Source organism: Suncus etruscus, chromosome 8, assembly GCF_024139225.1.
Source record: "Suncus etruscus isolate mSunEtr1 chromosome 8, mSunEtr1.pri.cur, whole genome shotgun sequence".
NCBI classification, from domain to species: Eukaryota; Metazoa; Chordata; class Mammalia; order Eulipotyphla; family Soricidae; genus Suncus; species Suncus etruscus.
This window is the reverse complement of record NC_064855.1, coordinates 122,234,229-122,254,980: the sequence shown is the minus strand read 5'-3', so window position 1 is coordinate 122,254,980 and position 20,752 is coordinate 122,234,229. Positions and strand designations below refer to the sequence as shown.

Genomic DNA, 20,752 nt, shown 5'->3' with positions numbered 1-20,752 from the left:
AAGGCTTTTATATAAAAGACAATCTTCAATATTTCTATTATTTCTATTCACATCTGTGCTCATTACTCTCAAGTGGCCATGTAGTCTAAAACAATAAATAGATTGTGGTGTGTTCCAAAATATGCTTATGTTTTTAGTTAATCCTATTCCATAAGAGGTAGTTGGCAGCTTTGAAAATGAAATATTAAACATCATCCCCATAGACTTTAAACAGGAGGTTGCAAGCTAGTTTGTTGTTGAAATTAGGAAGTATAATCCATTTTCTGCTATTATTGCATGTTCTTGAACCTTAGCTTTCTCTTGCAGAGGCAAATTTACTTGGCAGAAATGATCTTGCTATGTAGATTCATGCCAACTATAGTTCTGAAGGAACAAACAATATTCTCCACCCTCAGGTTCCTGTAAGTACTTTTCCAAGGTCTATTGAGAGCCTTGGTTCGGAAGGACATTGATGGTTAATAGGAGAGTGATGGGTTAGAATGTTTCACTTTTGCTGATTTGTGATTTCTCACCAAAAAATAAGGAACTTAGAGGAAAGGCTTTACATGTACCATTGCAATGGGAATATTCTCGACATATCTTCATTGCATCAGTACCTCACAGAAAGGTGCTATCTTTCACCATTACATAAAATATGGGAAGGTAAACATTTTTAGCATTAAAGTAGGACTTATTACTTTTTTATTTGTTTTTTTTTGGGGGGGGAGGAGGGGCATACCCGGCAGTGCTTAAGGGTTACTCCTGGATCTGTGCTCAGAAATCACTCCTGGCTTGGGGGGCCATATGTGATGTCAGGGATCAAACCCGTGTTCATCATGGGTTAACCACGTGCAAGGCATATGCCCTACCACTGTGCTACCACTCCAGTCCTGGACTTTTTACATTTTAAGAAGGAAAAGGATGGAAGAAAACACTTCTGGGTCTGGGTAAGGCCTTGCTTGCATTCTGCTGACCCAGGTTTTTCTCCAGAACCCCTTATGATTCCCTGAGCACAGCTACGTGGATCCCATGTGGTTTTCCTGTGTGCTGTCAGGAGGGATTCCTGAACATTAATACGAATAAGCCCTGAGTGCTGCTAGAGTGGCCCTCCCCCACTCCACCCCCCAAAAAAAGACAGGAAATACCTTTTCAGTGATTTGATTATTGAGTTTCCTCCATGTTGTCTACTTTTTCTAGTAACCTTAATCACTCACATCAACAAATGCCATGAGGTATTCCCTTTTTGAACTGAACTAAATGAAGATTTCTTTTTTTTTTTTTTTTTTGGTTTTTGGGCCACACCCGGTAACGCTCAGGGGTTACTCATGGCTATGCGCTCAGAAGTTGCTCCTGGCTTGGGGGACCATATGGGACACCGGGGGATCGAACCGCAGTCCGTCCAAGGCTAGCACAGGAAAGGCAGGCACCTTACCTTTAGCGCCACCGCCCGGCCCCAAGATTTCTTTTAGATGGCTTTTTTTTTTTTTTTTTTATATTAGGGAAAGCCAAGGCTTGCAGAAGAATCTAACCTCCATTCTATGGAACTTCTGGAAGGGTCAGTTCATTTGAATCTTATTGCTTATGAAGTAATACTCTTTGGCTAAACTCTTTGTGATTTTAACTAGTGTCCATTGCAAAATATTAACATTAAAATCGACTTGGTAGTTAGTGCATCTCAACTATTTCCTTGATTCAAAGAAATTCTATTGCCTTTTTCAGAAATACACCCAGCAAGAAATCTACAAAAGTAGGTCAGATAGTTTACAAGACATGATATATGATCACAGAAAATAAAAATCCTGCTGTGAAATTCCAAAAAGTAGTGAGGGTTCCCCATTTGAACACTAAATAGCAAAAGCCTGATGTACAGCAGGGAATATTGTTTAGAATTGTTAAATATTTTATTAAGCCAAAATGGGCCAAGTAGAGATGTTTTTTTAGATGTGATACAGTGTTATTTGGGGGATTTATACTAGTCCCAAAGCAATGGATTCCTATGTTAGTAGGCAGAAAATTATGTCAATAGAACTAATATAGGAAAATGGAAAAATGCACATCCTGAGTGATACATTTGGAAAATAGTGATTCATTCTGAGGAAAAGTTGCTAATTGTTTTCAATTTTTTGTATATTTTTATATTAGCCATTTCTAGAAACATTCAGAAGATGCTTTTGATTATGCACTCAGAAATTACTCCTGGCATGCTCTGTGGAGCATATGGTATGCCAGAGATTAAACCTAGGTCAACTGTGTGCAATTCTAGTGCCCTACCTGCTGTACTATCTTCATGGCCTCTCATTTTCACTTTTGTGTTGTGCTTTCATGGGAAAAGGTCTTGTATCCGAGTTCTTAATTATAAAGACTATAGGGTCAGGAGAAAGTGAAAACTCACGAGAAACTAATGCCATTTGTTCTACCCTCTGCCATGGAAGTTCTCCACTGCTTCAGTAAAGATAGTCCCAGCTCTCCTCCCCACTCTTGTCTTTGTCCCCCAAATCTATGACACATAGTTAAGGCTCTGGCTTTTTGCCCCAATGGCTTTCAAATTCATGTCCATATAAACACCCCATGGAGGGGCAATTATAGAAATATTATTCATAATTCTCAAAATGAGGGAGCAGCCAAGATATCTTTCTGAAGGTAAATGGATTCAGTCCAACCAATTCAGAACCAAAAGGGTAAAACAAATATCTATGAAGTTGTGAACATTTGGAAACACCTTAAATGCCATAAAATGGAAGAAGATTCCATCTGAAATGGCAACATGTGGTGGTGTGATTTCAATGATATAATTTCTGAGAAAAGTAGGATCACTATACATCACTGTATAATCTTCAGAGAGTTCATATATGAAGTATTGCTACTATGTGACGGATTTTTTTTTGTTTTGTTTTTAGGCCACACCCTTTTGATGCTCAGGAGTTACTCTTGGCTAAGCACTCAGAAATTGCCCCTGGCTTGGGGAGACCATATAGGACACAGGGGGATCAAACTGCGGTCCTTCCTTAGCTAGCACTTGCAAGGCAGACACCTTACCTCTAGCGCCACCTCACCGGCCCCTGTGAGGGATTTTTTAAATGTGATTCTAAAGAGATAGTATAGGCAAGGTATTTGTTTTGCATGTGACCAACCTGTGTTCAATCTGTAACACATAATAGGGTCCCCTGAGAACCATCAAGAATGATCTCTGAATGCAAAGTCAGGAATATCCCCTGAGGACTACCGGTGTGTCTCCAAAGCAAACACAATTTATGATTGTATTACTGGAAAAAATAGCTTCACCCCAACAATTTAGTGGTGATATATAGTATGAAGGCAGTTAAAGAGTCAGCAGCTGAGAGGTTTAGAAACAGTAGACTGAAGAGATGGAACACGGAAGTTATTTTATTTATTTATTTATTTTTGTTTGTTTTTTGGTCACACCTGCTGGTGTCAGGGATTGCTTCTAGATCTGCACTCAGAAATCACTTCTGGCAGGCTTGGGGGACCCTATGAGCTACCAGGGATCGAACTCCAGTTGGCCAGGTACTAAGCATGTACCTCACCCACTTTGCTATAGCTCTCCACATAGATGGTATTTTAAAGGAGAGAAATTTGGCTTTCTTTACCTTGGTAGAAGATCTCTTCCTCTCACTCTCGTTTTTTTTTTCTTTCTTCCTTTATCCCTCTAGTTCCTTTCTCTGAAGTTCTATATAAAATCCATTTTTGTACTTTTAAAAAAATGTGTAGGGAAGCTTTCTGAATGACACTATGCTAGAGAAGACATGGCATTACACATTTGCTAAAACCCAATAAAATGTTCACTGAGTATGGATTTTGCATAATAATGTCCATGTCTGGTCACACAGCTGGATGTTTGTTGGTGAAAGTTAGTTTGGAAAAAGCAATGGAAGACCTTTATGGAAAACTGAATATTCCTCTGAATTTAGCACTCCTAGGAGAGGATTTTAAACACAGATGACATTGATATTTCTCTGCAGAATTATTGAGGCAGCTGATGCTAGTTCTGATCCCTAACAAGCATTGACACTTCATTGAGGAGGGAATTGACACACAACTGCATCCTGGTTTCGACCTCTTACCCCTCTCACAAGCACTAAGGAGGGACAGGCAGCAACCCAACGCACTGAAGGCATATTGCTCTGAGTAAGGAATGGTGCAGGAACTCAAGGATAATGCAGAAGTGAGACTCCCCTGAAGAAAACAGGCTGAAAATACAGGCAGGAGAGAGAAGGGTGGCATTGTGTCAGGTACTTACTCAAACACGCTCTTCTCTCTGCCTCTTTTTAACATGACACAATGCCCTGCCACACCAAGGATTCAATGGTTCTTTTTTCTTTGTTTTTGGGCCACAGCTGATGACCTCAGGGGTTACTCCTGGCTATGTGCTTAGAAATTGCTCCTGGCTCAGGAGACCTTATGGGACACCAGGGATGAAACTGAGGTCCGTCCTGGATCAGCCGAGTGCAAGGCAAACTCCCTACCCCTGCTCTATCTATCGCTCTGGTCCTCAATGGTTCTTTTATTCACATACTTAACATTCAGTGCAGTGGATTCTGAGGATGGTCATCCCAAAGGGACACGTGTTCTAGTTAAGCTTTCAATGCATCTCTGCTAGTTTCCCATGCATCAAAGGAAGCTCTCTGTTGATGCCCACTCTAGAATAATGCTAGTGGCAAAGAGACCCTCATCAGTATGGCCATGGGGACGCTTCCTGCTGTTGAGTCTGCAGTGAAATCAGCTTCGGGTGGCCTTTGCTTGTAGATCGTCATCGTGGCCAACAGAACTGACTTCTCTGCTGGGGACACTTGGCAGGTCAGACATGCCTTCCCTGCTACTCTGTCCCTGGATGCTACCCACCATGCTCCATCACAGGGTTCGGTTGTTCTATTCACTTCCCTCAGGGTTTCAGTCCTCTAAGGGGTAACTGGGTGTGCGAGGCTCCACCTCTCTATGCACGCACAGGAGCTAGAATTGAGTGTGCTTTCCTGTGCTCTGGAACGCACACACCCCATGTGGCAGAGTCAGGGACCCGGGCATCATCTCGAAGGACAAAATGTTTCACATTCAGCTCCTTGTTGGAGTGTTTCGCACTCAAAGCAAAGGAGTTGCTTTCCAATAGTGAACAGTAAACCCGATTAACACGAATGTGGATTCTTTTATGTTGCAAAGGATCCACTTATAACCATTAGTGATGCCTACAAACTGGGCAGCAAGGCGGGTTCTGCTCCACCAATCAGCCCTGTTTTCTAGATCAGTTTTATTTATTTTTTATTTTATATATTTCCTTAATAACATCTTTATTTAAACACCTTCATTAAAAACCATGATTGTAGTTGGGTTTCAGTCCTTAAAGGAACACTCCCCTTCACCAGTGCAACTTTCCCAAGACCAATGCCCCCCCCCCCCCCATCTCCCTCCTCCAGTTCTGGCCCCTGAATATATAAGGCACTCATCTCTGAGACTCCCAGTGGTCTTTCTGCTCTCTGTTTCTCATCCTCCACCCTCACAGGACTCAGGAAGGCTCTGAGCAAGATGCTCTGTTTCCTCCTCTCCCTCCTGTAGACAAGGTGCTGCATCTTCAGCTGCCTGCAGAAAACGGCCCCAGAAAAGCTCCACGTTCAAGTGAAATGTGATTTTTTTTTTTTGGTCGCTAGAACTCTAGGATGATCTCTCGCATCTCTCCCTGTCCTCTCTTCCCATCGCTCTTCTCTTCCTCGTCGCTCCCGTTGATCTTGCCTGTGGTTTCCAGTGCAGAGATAATGAATTCTGTTTTGGAGCTGCAAAGTTGGATCAAAGAAATAAGCTCATTCTTTGCATGCAGGAAACCTGGGTTTCATTCTTGCTACTGCAAAAATACCTGAATACCGTTGAACACTGAACCAGAAGTCGCCACCATGCATTCTTACTTGTGGCAATATAACAGCACAACAACAACAACAATAATGAATACTGTCTTCTCTGGCATACTGTCTTTTTTAGTATATCATATTAAAAATATCTTGTCCTTACCTGGATTCAGGCTTCAATGGGAACAATTTATAGATGGTATGGAATTATTTATTTCATGTTTAGTTCCTCTTTGACTTATTGATGCCACCATCTCTTGCCTCCACATTGCCACAAACATCAAAGAACATTACTGGTCTTCCTTCCTTCCTTCCTTCCTTCTTTCCTTCCTTCCTTCCTTCCTTCCTTCCTTCCTTCCTTCCTTCCTTCCTTCCTTCCTTCCTTCCTTCCTTCCTTCCTTCCTTCCTTCCTCCCCGCCCCCTCTTTCATCTTTCTTTCTTTCTTTCTTTCTTTCTTTCTTTCTTTCTTTCTTTCTTTCTTTCTTTCTTTCTTTCTTTCTTTCTTTCTTTCTTTCTTTCTTTCTTTCTTTCTTTCTTTCTTTCTTTCTTTCTTTCTTTCTTTCTTTCTTTCTTTCTTTCTTTCTTTCTTTCTTTCTTTCTTTCTCTTTCTCTTCTTTCTTTTTCTTTACTTCTATTTTTCTTTCTTTGTTCTCTTTATTTTTCTTTTATTCTTTCCTCTTTCTCTTTTTTATTTTTATTTTTCTTTTTCCTCTGTTTCATTTTCTCTTTCTTTTTCATTTTTATTTCTCTTTTTTGTTTCATTTTCTTCTTTCACTCTCTTTTTTATTTTTCTTTTCTTTATTTCCTTTTTTATTTCTTTCTAATAATTTTTAAGATTTCTGGACAGTGGTGGGAAGAAATGAAGTGGTATAGAAGTGACAGGTGGTAGAAATGATAGTGAAAGCTTACCTTGAATGTTGAGTGGATTCTATGAAAATACTTCCATTATAAAAAAGGACATAGACACATACACAGCCATTTTCAAAATGAGCCTTCTTAGCTATCTGTCTTCTGTCACCTGTCGTCTTCCTGGGGGTTTGCTGCAATGAAGCCACAGGGCAAAATGCAGAGATCTTCTACATGTGTTTCTTTTTCAGCTTGCTTTGATTCTAGAATCATTTTGCAATGAAAGTTTGAAAAGAAAATGTGTGGGCCAAGCACCGAGCCCTGGAGTCCCCCCTCTTGATTCCCAAGGACTCTGAGCCTCAAGCACGGCTGCATGTGGTGTCATTTGCCTCAGTTCCGCAGCATGGGAACCATGTAGGGTCTCTTAGCCTCAGACCTGCCCCTCAAGTATAGAGTTACCACTATGTAGTCCCTAGGTGCTCTAGCACTGCTGAGGGTGGGGCTCCTCTACAAGGTCCAAGGACAGCTAAGATGAAACAACCAGGAGCAGATGGGTGTTGTAGCTGCCTGAAGAGAACGGTAGATGCATTTTCCATTATTTGCACCTCAGATATTTGTTGATTTTCTCTTATACAAAGCTAAGTATTTCTAAAATGAGGTTTATCTTTACACAAGATGCCCTTAAGCAATATACTGGTGTCAGGGAAATATTTAGTAAGAAAACAGTGTGTGTGCAAAATGAGGGCCACCCATTAAAATATAATGATCAAAACATAGTTCTGGGGCTAGCACAAGAACAGAGAGGGTAAGGTGCTTGCCTTGCATGCAGCCAACCTGGATTTGATTCCCAGCATCCTGTATGGTCCTTTAAGCACTACCGGAAGTGATCTCTGAGTGCAGAAGCAGGAGGAACACTTGAGCATTGTTTGCCCCAAAACAAACCAAACCAATTAAAAACAAAACAGACAGAAAACTTGAAAATAAACAAAGCTCTATTACGAACAATCACAATAGGGGAGATATTTACCATTTGTGTGTATTTCCTTTTTACTTAAGATTTATTCTAGACTGTAGAATTTCTTTTTTTGTTAACAGAATTTTCCAACTTTCTTGTTCTATTAATATAATTAATTATACTTAACTGAAAATATTCTGGGGATTTCAACTTTTTATACTGATAATATTCTTCTTTTCTTGGGAAAGTTAGCAGATTCTAGGGTATTTGGCCAATAGAAATTTATCACATCAAATTATGAATTCAAATCTCTCAATCAGTTTTATTCTATTAAAGGTTAAGGAGATAAAATTAGTCATTACACTATATAGATATTGTTTTTGCTTTCTATGTAATCAAAATATTTTATGAAAATTTATATTAGCATTGCAAAAAATTACTGTATGAAAATAATGCTAAAAGAAGCCGTCAAACAGTTACTTATATTTTATCTTAACAAAATACATTATTTCCATTAAAATAGATATTTTCTGTGAATAAAAAAAAATCTTGATTTTCTAATAATTTTTTACCTTGGTCTTATCAAGGTGTATAGATGTATACAAGGAAAACATAACTTTAGGGAAATAACTTTAGGAAGCCCTAAACTAAGAATAATTATTTTATAAGGGCAGTATGAATTCGGAATGAAATACCTCATGTCAGTAATAAAATTTATGAGACACAAATTTAATTATATAGCCAGAAGGACTGCTCATAGCATGTCAGCTATGTTAAAATAAGAACATTTAAACAAATTAAATGTCATATTTAAATATTTCTCTAGGACTTATTTGTATAAATTTTGCACACACACACAAAACCTACCATGTAATTACTTATTCTCTAAATACCTGATTAAACACTACCGACATTTGCCTTGCACGTGGCTGACTCATGACAGATGCAGGTTCAATCCCCGGCATCCCATATGGTTCAAAAGCCAGGAACAATTTCTAAGCTCAGAGCCAGAAGTAACCCCTGAGTGCCACTGGGTGTGCCCCCCCCAGAAAACAAAACAAAAAACAAACAATAAAGAATGCAGCTTCTTTCCAGACAAGCAGAAATTAAAAAGCAAATATTCTATCTTTCAGAAAATTATTTTCAGGCTTATATCTTGTGTCCATCATAAAATATCACCAACTTAATCTGTGGCTGCCTCAATTCAGAATCATTTCTTTTCCTGGAGAAAAACCTTTCCTTAGTTGAAATGCTGTGGGTTGCTGATAGGCTCATGAGCAGCTGTTCCCAACTAACTTCACCGTTTCCCTGGATCGTGACTCATTTCTCTGCCCATTTAGTACTTTCTGAGCCTTTTGATATTTCTGTAGTGCATGTCGGGCCCAAGACTATTCAGTTTTCAAGGATGCATTTCTGGGAACATTTGCTCCTGCTGCTGTGTCACACAGAGCTGCCTGGGAGTTGTCCAGTATTTCCAGAATTCCCTGGATCAGACAGAAGTTTCCTTAGGCATAAATTATTGGAAAATCTGTTGACCAAAATGATTGATTTTTATCAATCAGAGTATGATATCTTCAAATAAATTGTATAAATATGTGTATTTTATTGGATTCCTGTTAAAATATCTGTTTGGTGACACATGTACTATCTAGTCCCCTTAGCCCATATGTCTTTTACAATGAACAGAACTGAGTTTCATTATTTTTTAATGTTTTGTTTCTGGGGCTTATCTGATGGTGCTCACCTGGCTCTGCACTCAAAAATCACTCCTGGCGGGCTCAAGGGACCACATGGGATGCCAGGGATTGAACCCAGGTCAGCCACATACAAGGCAAATGCCCTAGAACTATGTCATTGGTTTGGTCCCAGAACTGAATTTTATTTTTGTTTGTTTGTCTTGTTTTTTTTTGGGGGGGAGGGCACACTGTTGGTGCTCAGGAGTTACTCCTGGCTTTGCTCTCTGAAGTCGCTCCTGGCAGGCTTGGGAACCATATGGGGATGCTGGGAATCAAACCCAGGTCTGCCCCAGGTCAGCCATGTGCAGGCAAATGGCCCTAGCACTGTGCTGTTTCTCAGGCCCCCACCAGAACTGAGTTTTAGAACTGACATACAGTGCCTAAAATATTTCTAAGAAAATTAGATGTTAATCTATAAGCTCTCATTTTTTTTTAAATTCATTTCAAAGGAAGACTATTAGGGACAGATTTCTTAGAAAACCTTTGTGATGTCTTAGCTAAGAGGTGATGCGAGTCAGTTGGAAAATGGTCAGGAGCAGGAAGGAGAGAAGGATGAGGAAGGTTCTGCAGAGCCTCAGTAGCAAGAGGACTCAACAATTGATGCCTTCTTGTCCTCTAAATGCAGGAATAGAATTGGCTTTCATGGGCAAGGGCATTTGATGCAGAGAGAAATGGAAAATGATGTTTCTGTATTCTTCATCTGCTGCTGACTTTCAGGCCCAGTGGGCTGTGTGTTAATAGCAGCGACACTGAGCTTCTTACATAAAGCTGTTCCCAAGCTCAGGGTCACAGAGGGTGAGTCACAGAGGACTAAAATCTGTCCTAACGATAAAGGCCAAGCCCCCTTGACCCCTAAATTTTCTCCTGTGTCTTCCTAGTCTTTTACGAAGCTTTTTGTTTATTTAAAAGGTGACACAGAAGGCAAAGTGTATTAACCCTAGATTTGGCAATTCATACCTCATCTCCTTTCTCTTCCAGGATTTCTTTCTGGATTAAATATTATCCTTGAAGCACAGCTACATTACAGACCCAGAGAGTTATTTTGTGGTTTATTTAGGCAGAACCATACATGCTGTCACATGCAATACACATGTATATATACATTATAAAACATTATTCATCAATATCTTACAAACGGATTCTTCTTTTATATACATATTTCCTAAAGAGCCTGATAAATAATAGAAATAATAACTGGTTCTTAATCGCAAATAAAACTACACAAAAGAGAAAACATTTCACAGAAAATAAAGTATCAGGTAAATAAGAAAGCCAGGTGTGGATTCAGAGTGACTCCTACATACATCAGTCAGCCTTTCTTTCCCTCTCTCCTGGGTCCTGGAGACGTGACTCCCCAGAAATACTTCCAGCACAAATCGCACTAGCAGACATCTAATTAGTCAGAACAGAGAGTTGTAAAATTGCCTTTTAGGCCAATAACACTTTATTTTTACCCAAAAGAGAGACTGGCATATTTTAAAAGATGAAAGTGTTAATTAGGAGAAAGATTGGTCATCCAGGAAACTTGGCAAAATGAATCACAGACCAAACCAGGATAGTGTCCATCAGAAACAACAATAGCATGGGTGGATGAATTGCCACAGCCACTGACTTGGGCTAGAGCTTCATCTTGGCCCTCAGGCCGGGGGCTCTATAGACCTGGTCCAGCAGGCTCTGAGTCCTGTGAAATAATCTTTCATCATCGGTGAACACGGGAGGAAAGAGTTATGCAGAGAAGTGAAGACAAGATTGGGCAGCCATGCAGGAATGGAATGAAAATGACCAAATCTCATCTGTGAGCTCTGTTCTGTCTGAGCAAAATGAGTGCAGAGGGGACCAGCACCCAATGTCCTACACAGCCCCAACCTCATATACGACTTTTTTCACTGTCCAAAATACAACCTTCACTACCATCATGGTCTCTCCCTGCTCTAACTGCACTTCCTGGCCCTTTGTGACAAATTTCTTCTCACAGACCAGTTCTGGCCTTCTCTTTATTGTCTCTGGATTTTAGTTCCATACTATATATATTTATATATGTATATAATGTTTATATATTTACAAACATATTTATATATCCTATAAATAAGTGCAATATCATTACCCAAATAAGAACTGGGTGCTAAATGAGATAAAGTGATATGCATGATACCTCTTCATTAACAGTACAGTATTGCTAACTACAGTGTCTAAAATGAGAGAGAGAGAGAGAGAGAGAGAGAGAGAGATGTCTTGTCTGCTGGGGCGAAGTGGTGGTGTAGTGGTAGGTCATTTGCCTTACATGCAGCTGACCTAGGACAGACCACAGTTTGATCCCCTGAGCCAGGAGTGATTTCTGAGTGCAGAGTCAGGAGTAACCCCTGAGCATCACCAGGCATGGCCCAAAAAACAGAAAACAAAAAAAAGGAAAAGAAAAGAAAAGAAACATTTCTGCCCCAGAGGTAGGCAAAAGGGGAGGGAGACTGGAGACATTGGTGGCAGGAAATGTGCACTAGTGAAGGGTGTTGTACATTGTATGAATAAAGCTCAACATGAACAGCTTTGTATGTGTGAAACAAAACCCAATGGTATTGAGGGAGGGATAAAACAATGGTATTATGAACAACTTTGCAAATCACAGTCTACAGATAAAGTAATTTTCAAAATATGCAACCTCCTCTGGTCCACCTTCCACATAGTTCTGCCTACTAGGTCAAGCCTTGTCACCCAAATAATCATTTGCTCTCTAATGGGAAAATTCAAGTCAGGATTTTTGTTTTCATGATCAATTATTCCTCATGAATTCTCCCTAAGGCAGCCTTCTCTCAATTTGCTGAAGAAAGTTGTTTCTGAACCTAGAAGAATCTTATTTTGAATCTGCACATAGGCTAAGAGCAGAGTGTCCCAAAACTCTTTGGGAGTGTGTGCAGAATGCTGAAATGTTCCCCCAGCTTTCACAGTGAAGTCCAGTGCCCTCTGCAACCCTAGTTGCCTAGTACAGCGACAGTCAATACTGAGCTGCCCTTTCCCCCAAGCGGGTAGCAGTTTCCCTATCCAGCTTGCTTGTGCAACCCTGATTCAGATACCTCCTTGGCCAGAAAAACACCCCTTTCTCTAAGACCCCTGCACTCCTCTACCTTCCCCTGCAACCTGCATTTAACCAGAGAGAGGCTTCCCAAATAATGCCCAGGCAAAGGCACACCCCACTTTCGTTGAGTTCCCTTGCTAATTGCATAAATTCATTCATTAGTCTAACTTCTTCAGGATACACATTCCGGAATCTGGGGTTCCCAGCCTTGAGGCTAATCTTGCCACTGTTCTCAGCACCTTAATGCCAGCTCCTGCCTCCCCTCTCCATGCATGAGCCCTGCCTCACTGCCAGGACCTGCCAGCTACTTCCACCCCTTTTGTTTGCAAAGATGATGGTTGGAGAAGGCAACCTGAAGCAAGGCTGTCTTGGAGATATATTGTCTGAGCTGTGCTTAGCTACTTAAGATGGTCCAGTGCCACTTTTCTCAATGAGAAGTGGAAATAAGAGCCCCCGCTTATCTAGCAAAGCTGTGAAGATTAATGTTTAATATGTACAAAGTCTTCCAAACAACAGATATTTAAAAGCTTTTTTTCACAAGGTTTTTTCCCTTACACAGCTATTCTAGTCATTAACCCTCATTGCTGCCTAATTCCAAACACATATTTGTCTTGTACATAATAATAAAGAATAATCATACTGATAATAATTATAATGGTAATCAATATGATTGGTTTGAGAGTTAATAACTCTTGGTGTTAAGAAATATCTCAAGCAGTTCAAACTCATGGCATGTTTTCAATATCTCTATGATCTATTTTCTAGTAAAATCTTTATTTTAAAAATGAGAGACTATGAAGTTGTTCAAAGACAGACAATTTGGGGTCTAGAGAGATTGAATTGTGGGTAGAGTGATTGCCTTACAAATGGCCAACCTGGGTTTGACCCTCAGCACTCCATATGATCCCATGAGTGATCCCTAAACGCAGAGCCTGGAGTAAGCCCTGAGCTCTGCCAGGTTTGATCCCCCAAACAAAACAACCATAACATAAAACCCAAAATTAGGGCTGGAGCTATAGCACAACTAGTAGGACATTTATCTTGCTAATATGGCTAACTCAGGTTCAATCCTGGCATTCCACATAGTTGCCCCAAGCACTGCCAGGAATGACCTCTGAAGGCAGAGCCAGGAGTAACCCTTAAGAGATACTCTGTTTGGCCCAAAACCCAAAAAATAAAGAAATAAAGAAATAAACAAAAAACCCACACAGCTTTTTAGCAAAGGAATTTTAACCAATGGTGCCTGATTCTAAACGCATGTATCTAACCTAATATATGTGTTAAACAAAGGAGAGATTTTGTTGTAAATAATACCAAATAACATTCTAAATGTTGAATCTTACCCTGGGGATAATGCTATAAGAAGTAGAATAAGTAAACAGTATTTTTAATACAAAAATATCTATTAAATTCTGGTTGCAAAACTTTCTGGGACAAAAGTTGGAGTTAAGGTAACAGTTTGAATTCTCTCTTGGATAAACTTGACAGGATCCAAGCAGTCAGTACAAATGGGGTGTGCGTAAAAAGCATTTTATTCTCTGCTAGGCTATTTGGCTTATATACAGATAGGGGATTGTGCTCATCATTGGAATTTTTGAGCCCTGTTTGACCAAATTAGAACTGTTTATTCTGTTGTATTTCATTTTGAGTAAGAAACTATACGGCTATATAAGGAGAAAGAAAATTGCTCAGTATTTGGAACCCCAGTTTCTTTTTTATATAATATCTTTATTTAAACATCTTGATTACAAATATGATTGTGTAAAGAACACCCCCCTTCTCCAGTGCAAAATTCCCACCACCAATGTCCCAAATCTCCCTCCATCCCACCCCACCCCGCCTGTACTCTAGACAGGCTTTCCAGTTCCCTCATTGATTCACATGGTTATGGTAGTTCTCGGTGTAGTTATTTCTATAACTGCCCTCACCACTCTTTGTGGTGAGCTTCAGGAAATGAGTTAGAAGTTCCAGCCCTCCTCTCTTTGTCTCTGAGGATTGTTGCAAAAATGTCTCATTTTTCTTAAAACCCATAGCTGAGTGAGACTATTCTGCATCTATCTCTCTCCCTCTGACTTATTTCACTCAGCATGATAGATTCCATGCACATCCATGTCTAGGAAAATTTCATGACTTCATCTCTCCTGACGGCTGCATAATATTCCATTGTGTATATGTACCACAGTTTCTTTAGCCATGCATGTGTTGAAGGGCATCTTGGTTGTTTCCAGAGCCTGGCTATTGTGAATAGTGCTGCAATAAATATAGGTGTGAGGAAGGAACTTTTGTATTGTATTCTTGTGTTCCTAGGATATATCCCTAGGAGTGGTATAGCTGGGTTGAATGGGAGCACAATTTCCAGTTTTTGGAGGAATCTCCATATTGCTTTCCATAAAGATTGGACTAGAAGGCATTCCCACCAGCAATGGATAAGAGTTTCTTTCTTTCCACATCCCCGCCAGCACTGCTTGTTTTCATTCTTTGTGCTGCATGCCAACCTCTGTGGTGTGAGATGGCATCTCATTGTTGTTTTGATTTGCATCTCTCTGGTGATCAGTGACGAGGAGCATTTTTTCATGTGCCTTTTGGCCATTCGTATTGAGAGTAAAGGCATCTTCAAGGAGGAAACCGCACTTTCCAAACAAGTGGAAGCAGAGATAAACAGATGGGAATACATTAAGCTGAGAAGCTTCTGCACCTCAAAAGAAATAGTGCCCAGGATACAAGAGTCACCCACCGTGTGGGAGAAACTACTCACCCAATACTCATCAGATAAGGGGCTAATATCCAAAATATACAGGGCACTGACAGAACTTTACATCTAACCCCATCAAAAATGGGGAGAAGAAATGAACCCCAGTTTCTAAAAACAAACCAACTCTGCCAATGTGATCCCAGTTTAGCTCTCAGATTAAATTATATTCTGTAATAAATTGAGCACTCTATTAGTTTCAGTGTTGAATTTTCCGTCTATGACTGCTTTTTGAATTTGAACTCATGCATGATGGGGCGAAAACTGATTAATAGCAACAATATGGCACTTATTATAATTCAAAAAGAAAAAAAGTGGTTCTGTGTAGAGTAAACCCAGTGGTAAACTAGACCTTGGGGAACAAGCAGCTAGCAAGGAGCTCTGTGTTCCATAATCCAAGTTCCGGGTGACTCTGTCCTTTCTCCACCTATTCTCTCCTTTTCTCTAAAATCCCTCATCATCCTCCCTGATTTCTACCTCGCTCTTTTTTTGTTTCTCCTCTCTACTTCCCTCTCCCACAGCCATTTTTAAATGGAAAAAATTAAGTGTTCTTCTAGGACAAAGGAGAACTAATTATTTCTTTGATTCCTTTTCCAAAATCTGTAACTCTAACTGCAAACTAATTTGGTATGGGATGGGAGAAATTGCTTTGAAAACCAAGTCTGTGACCAGTTAAGAAAATGTGGCTCAGACAATTTAAGATAATTGTATTTGTAGAAAATGAGTTCGTCTGGCCTTAGGATGCAACCATTGTGATTGCAGAGCTACTGATCTCTTTTTCAGCTTCAAGTTACTTACTCCAAAGTACACCATGCAGAATACTATAAAACTGTATGCACAATTGTGCACCACATAGCATTATTCCATTTTTTACTTACTGGAAAATTGTGATAAAAGTATTTTGTGTGGGCCTGGAGAGATAGCACAGCGGCATTTGCCTTGCAAGCAGCCGATCCAGGACCAAAGGTGGTTGGTTTGAATCCCGGTGTCCCATAGGGTCCCCCGTGCCTGCCAGGAGCTAATTCTGAGCAGACAGCCAGGAGTAACCCCTGAGCACCACTGGATGTGGCCCAAAAACCATAAAAAAAAAAAGTATTTTGTGCTATCCATATAAAATTCTTTGGGAGAAGCAATTTTTTAAAGAAAATATCTCTATAAGTTCTCAAACTGGGAATTAGAACTCTGGGAAATATATGTCTGTTTTGGACAGACATAATCTCACAATATAACGGTGAGATTTAGCTGCAACATGAGACATAAAAACTTGCCTGGAGATGGGGATTAGAAAGGATTAAGGATTAAATTGAGGGGGGAATGTGAAGAGTGAATAAGGGGAGCGGAGTTGGAAGGTCTCGTGTACTTTTAATTGACTGACTTAAGGATGTTGTAAAATTAAATGTTTAATTTGCTTTATAAATTATTTGATTCTTTGGACATGAATGAACAGTTGTAACAAATCACTGATAGTTTGTTCAAGTAGGGGACCAAAAAATACCATGAACAATTGCCAATAATATATTTCTCTGAAAACCCCAGATTTTCATTTATAGATTTGAAGACCCTAAATGTAAACATAAACAAACATGAGTTTCTCCATGCTAGCACATCTCATTGTTTGGCTGGTGAAAGAAGGGGGCCAAGCTACACGAGGCTTGTCAAGGCTCCGGTTTATTGATCGGAAGAGGCTTCTTTTAAGCACGATTTTACAGGGGGTGGAGAGAGAGCAGGATGAAACAGCCTGCATTACAGAAGTCATCTTATGGGTAATATTTACATGCCATCTTTACATAAGGAGCACAGGAACACCTCAAGGTTGGTGAAGTTTCAAGGATGCCACAAGCTTCCTGGAATGTATGCCTGATAGGAAACTGTGGTATTTCTTTGGGCTCTGGGGCTAGCCAATGCCTTAGGTCATGTACTCTGGTTTGTTCTGCTGAATTCCATATTAGAGTTTGGTCTCTGACACTGGCTAAGGAGGCAGACTTGGTGAGTGCATAGAAAACTAGGGATATCGGTGGAGAGGTCACACTGATAGTGGAATTGATTTTGGAACATCGACTGCCCAAAACAACTGTATTATGAGCAAGTTTGTAGACCTTAGTCTTACCTCTCAGGCCTCAATATTCTCCACATTTGTCAAATTAGAGGTGATAAATGCGAGGTTCAGAAACGGATTTGATGTTTTCTATAATAGTTTATAAGTCTAATATTTGTCTAATGCACCCATTTTTTCACTGCAACATAGAATATGGCAGAACTGCGAATATCCCAGATTCTTGTTCTTCACAGCCAGTGTTCCAATCCTCGGTAGATCTTTACAGAAATGGCCTCACCCCTGCTAAATAAGTATCACTCTGAGTTGGATTTTCTCTTTTTTGAAATAGGGAGGAGGAAAACTTTCTGGAAACACATAGGGTCATTTAGAAGTTTAGCTCAAGTTGCAATGCACATGTGAGAGAAGGGGCTCTGTTTATGGGGAATACTGGGTCTGAGCTCAAGACAGCTTGGTTTATTCCAATGTCTCCACTTTCCCTCATTGGCCAGCACAGGCCTCCCCTCATCTGATAAATATCCCTCAGTCTCAACTGTTTCTTCTCTAATAAATCAGTTTTACAAAATTTTTTAAGTGTTAGGCAAAGTGAATATCTTTCCCTCTAGGTCAGATTATTTATCCTAGAAGCCCAACAGAATACTTTAATTTAAATTCATGCTTTTTGAATTGAACTTTGAAGTATATATATGTTTTAGGATACAGAATTTTAGAGCTCTTCATCTCTGTGTTCTCTCTTTCGCTCTCTGCATATATGTGTGTCTGTCTGTCTCTATCATTTTCAAACTCTAATAGTGTTTAGATGAGGAATTTGGATTCATGAACAGAGCTCTTGGCCAGATTCTAAACATATCCTGCTCTATAGCTCCAAGGAAAAGCTCTGTAATTGGATCTGAGAAGGAAATCCCTTATTATCTGTCTAATAGCATCAGATCTGAGAAGCTAGAGACACAGAAGGCATTGGCTTGGGTTTTATTTGCCCAATTCAATTCAAATAAACAAAGATGTCACAGAACACTTTTCAAATGTTTTCTCTACTTTCTCTTACCTTCATCCCATTTCTATGTCTTTCCATGCAAAGTTTACTGAGAAGTATTATATAAAAACTCAGTCTCCTATAGTTGATAATTCTATCCTACTTCTCTTAATATTTATTCTGATATTCAGAAGTTCATCTTTTATGACTTGAATCTCATGATCTAATTAATAAGTGCTCAGAAGAATAAACCAAGTATCCCAAAAGTCAAAATAACAATTATTAAAGGAAAAACTAGTCAATAATAAAAGAGCGGTGGCTGTTTTCATAAGCACATGACAGGAAAATGTAAAGAAAAACTTCTAACCTAAACACAGGGTGCCCCTCCCTTAATATAAATGAATGATAATAAGCTTTTGTAATCCTGACTTTAGCCAAAGGCAGGTAATATTTACATAGCAACAATGTAATAGGATAGGGCACAATCACCGATCAGGGTAGGGTCAGTAACATAATAATCCCATAAAATATTTACATACACAACAACCATGATAGTTCCTTACCAAATTATGTCAGTAATCTCTTCAACATTTAACATTAAAATTTGAGAGCAGAATTCCAATCTCCTCATCACATAACTCAGACATCATTAAGGGAACTTGAAAAATAATATTAATATCTTGTATTTATCATTACAATAGTGAGCTATAGGATAGTAAGTACAAAGAGATGATTGAAATAGAAAACCAATATTTATCAAACACACTAGTGAGAATCATTACATATGGTCAGCTAAATTTAATGCTATAGAAGAGGAAAAGAGAATAGATTTTTGTAGTCGTCAAGGATATTTCATTAGCATTTTATTAATTTAGGAGAGAAATATAATGACTAGAGTGGAAGACATCTAAAATATATATCACATTTACCATGTGATGAAAACCAATATTGTGTGACATAAAACGTGCAGAGATAAATAAAGCAGAGAGCCTGGCACATTGCCCATCTCTACTTTGCTGACCCAGCAGGCATCTTCTGGACTTTCCTGGGATGGAATGAAATTACATGCAGAGCCAAATTGAGGAATATTCTAAAACCAAAAATAATTGTTCTTGCAATTCCTAAAACAAATGACCTCAGGCAGACAATACAACCTCCAGTTGTAGTAAAAGGAAACACTTATAGATAAATAATCTGAAGACATATGCTCATTATATTGAATGATTCTATCACTTTTTGGAAGAATCCACAGATATCCATAGTCTCAACCAAAATCATCATAATAATTTATTGCGTTCATAGAGTCATGTCAAATCTAGGTCTGTTAGAAGGCACCAAGATTTATTTCGTTGTTTACATAAACTGAAAATATTTAATACAGGTTTATTACAGAATTTTAGTCAAAAGCAATGGCTCTTGGAGGTATACCAGGAAATGGAACTGCAGGATTTATTTATACATATTCTTTCTTATGTTAGCTGTTGCTATTAATGAGGAAGATAATTAAGAAAAATTAATTTCAAGTTGTTATTTTCTATTTTTGAAAACTGTGCTAGTCATGAGAAGGCCTAATTTTTATTATTTTGTTTTGTCCACAGGTTCCCTACCTTTTAACTCATATTTTAGCCCAAAATAAAGAACTCAAAATACACACCACAAAGATACCTTTTCAACTTCCTGACTCATCTTCACCAAACCTACAGTTTGGGCTTCCTGAACTTCAGAGTTCTGTTCCAAATTTCCCATTCTTCCTTCTGATTATCAATTTACTTGAACTCAACTAGCCAAGTCTATTTTCAAATCCAGCAGTGTCCCCTGTCCATTCCAAATGTTATTTCTCATTGAGTCAAGAGTAGGGTATAATGTTCTCGAATTTACTACTCTCCCAAGAGGAGCCATGAGCTCACATCCTGAATGTGACATAGAGATAACAATGTCTGAGCTACTTTCTTATCACCTCTGTAAGAACTCACCACCTGATCAGTCAGTGCCTGTAGAACATCAGAATCTTCTTGCCAACAATCAGGTAAACAAACCAGCTATATCCAGGTTATCACCAAGGCACCAGCAGCATTTCTAGGCTGACAAAACTTGGAGAAGCTGTTTCTTCCCTTCTCTTAGCAGATGCTGGCAACTGTCCTCATTTCTTGGTCCTGGTCTACTGCCAATATCCATCACATCAAACTGACACAGCCTCCATCTCCACTCTCCTCATTTTTCTCTAAGGGTCCTGGTGATTTATAAGGTTAGTTCAGATAGTCCAGACTAATCTGTATCCCAAGTGTCCTAGCTTGTTCTGTCTTCCAAGTCCCTCCCGTCCCCAGGTATAATGTAACAAACACTGATTTTCTGGGGGTTCAGAAATGACCATTCACAGGGATTATATGTTCAGTCTACTCTATATTCACCATCTTTTATTTTTCAGTAGTAATAAAAGCACACAGATTTTGAAGATATAGAGAAATCTTTTTAGAGCCCTATGAGGGCCCACAGAATTGCTGACTATGGTTATTTTTTATCTAGTATATTAAAGGTCTAATTTCCT

At 39.3% G+C, this 20,752-nt stretch overlaps 2 protein-coding genes across 2 annotated transcripts in view; both read left to right on the top strand.

The window, feature by feature from the left end:
* The window catches only part of NALF1 (NALCN channel auxiliary factor 1), a 796,223-nt gene that overhangs the window by 325,727 nt on the left and 449,744 nt on the right, over positions 1-20,752 (top strand).
* LIG4 (DNA ligase 4) overlaps positions 1-20,752 on the top strand; it is an 861,775-nt gene that overhangs the window by 608,743 nt on the left and 232,280 nt on the right. The window lies entirely within an intron of this gene.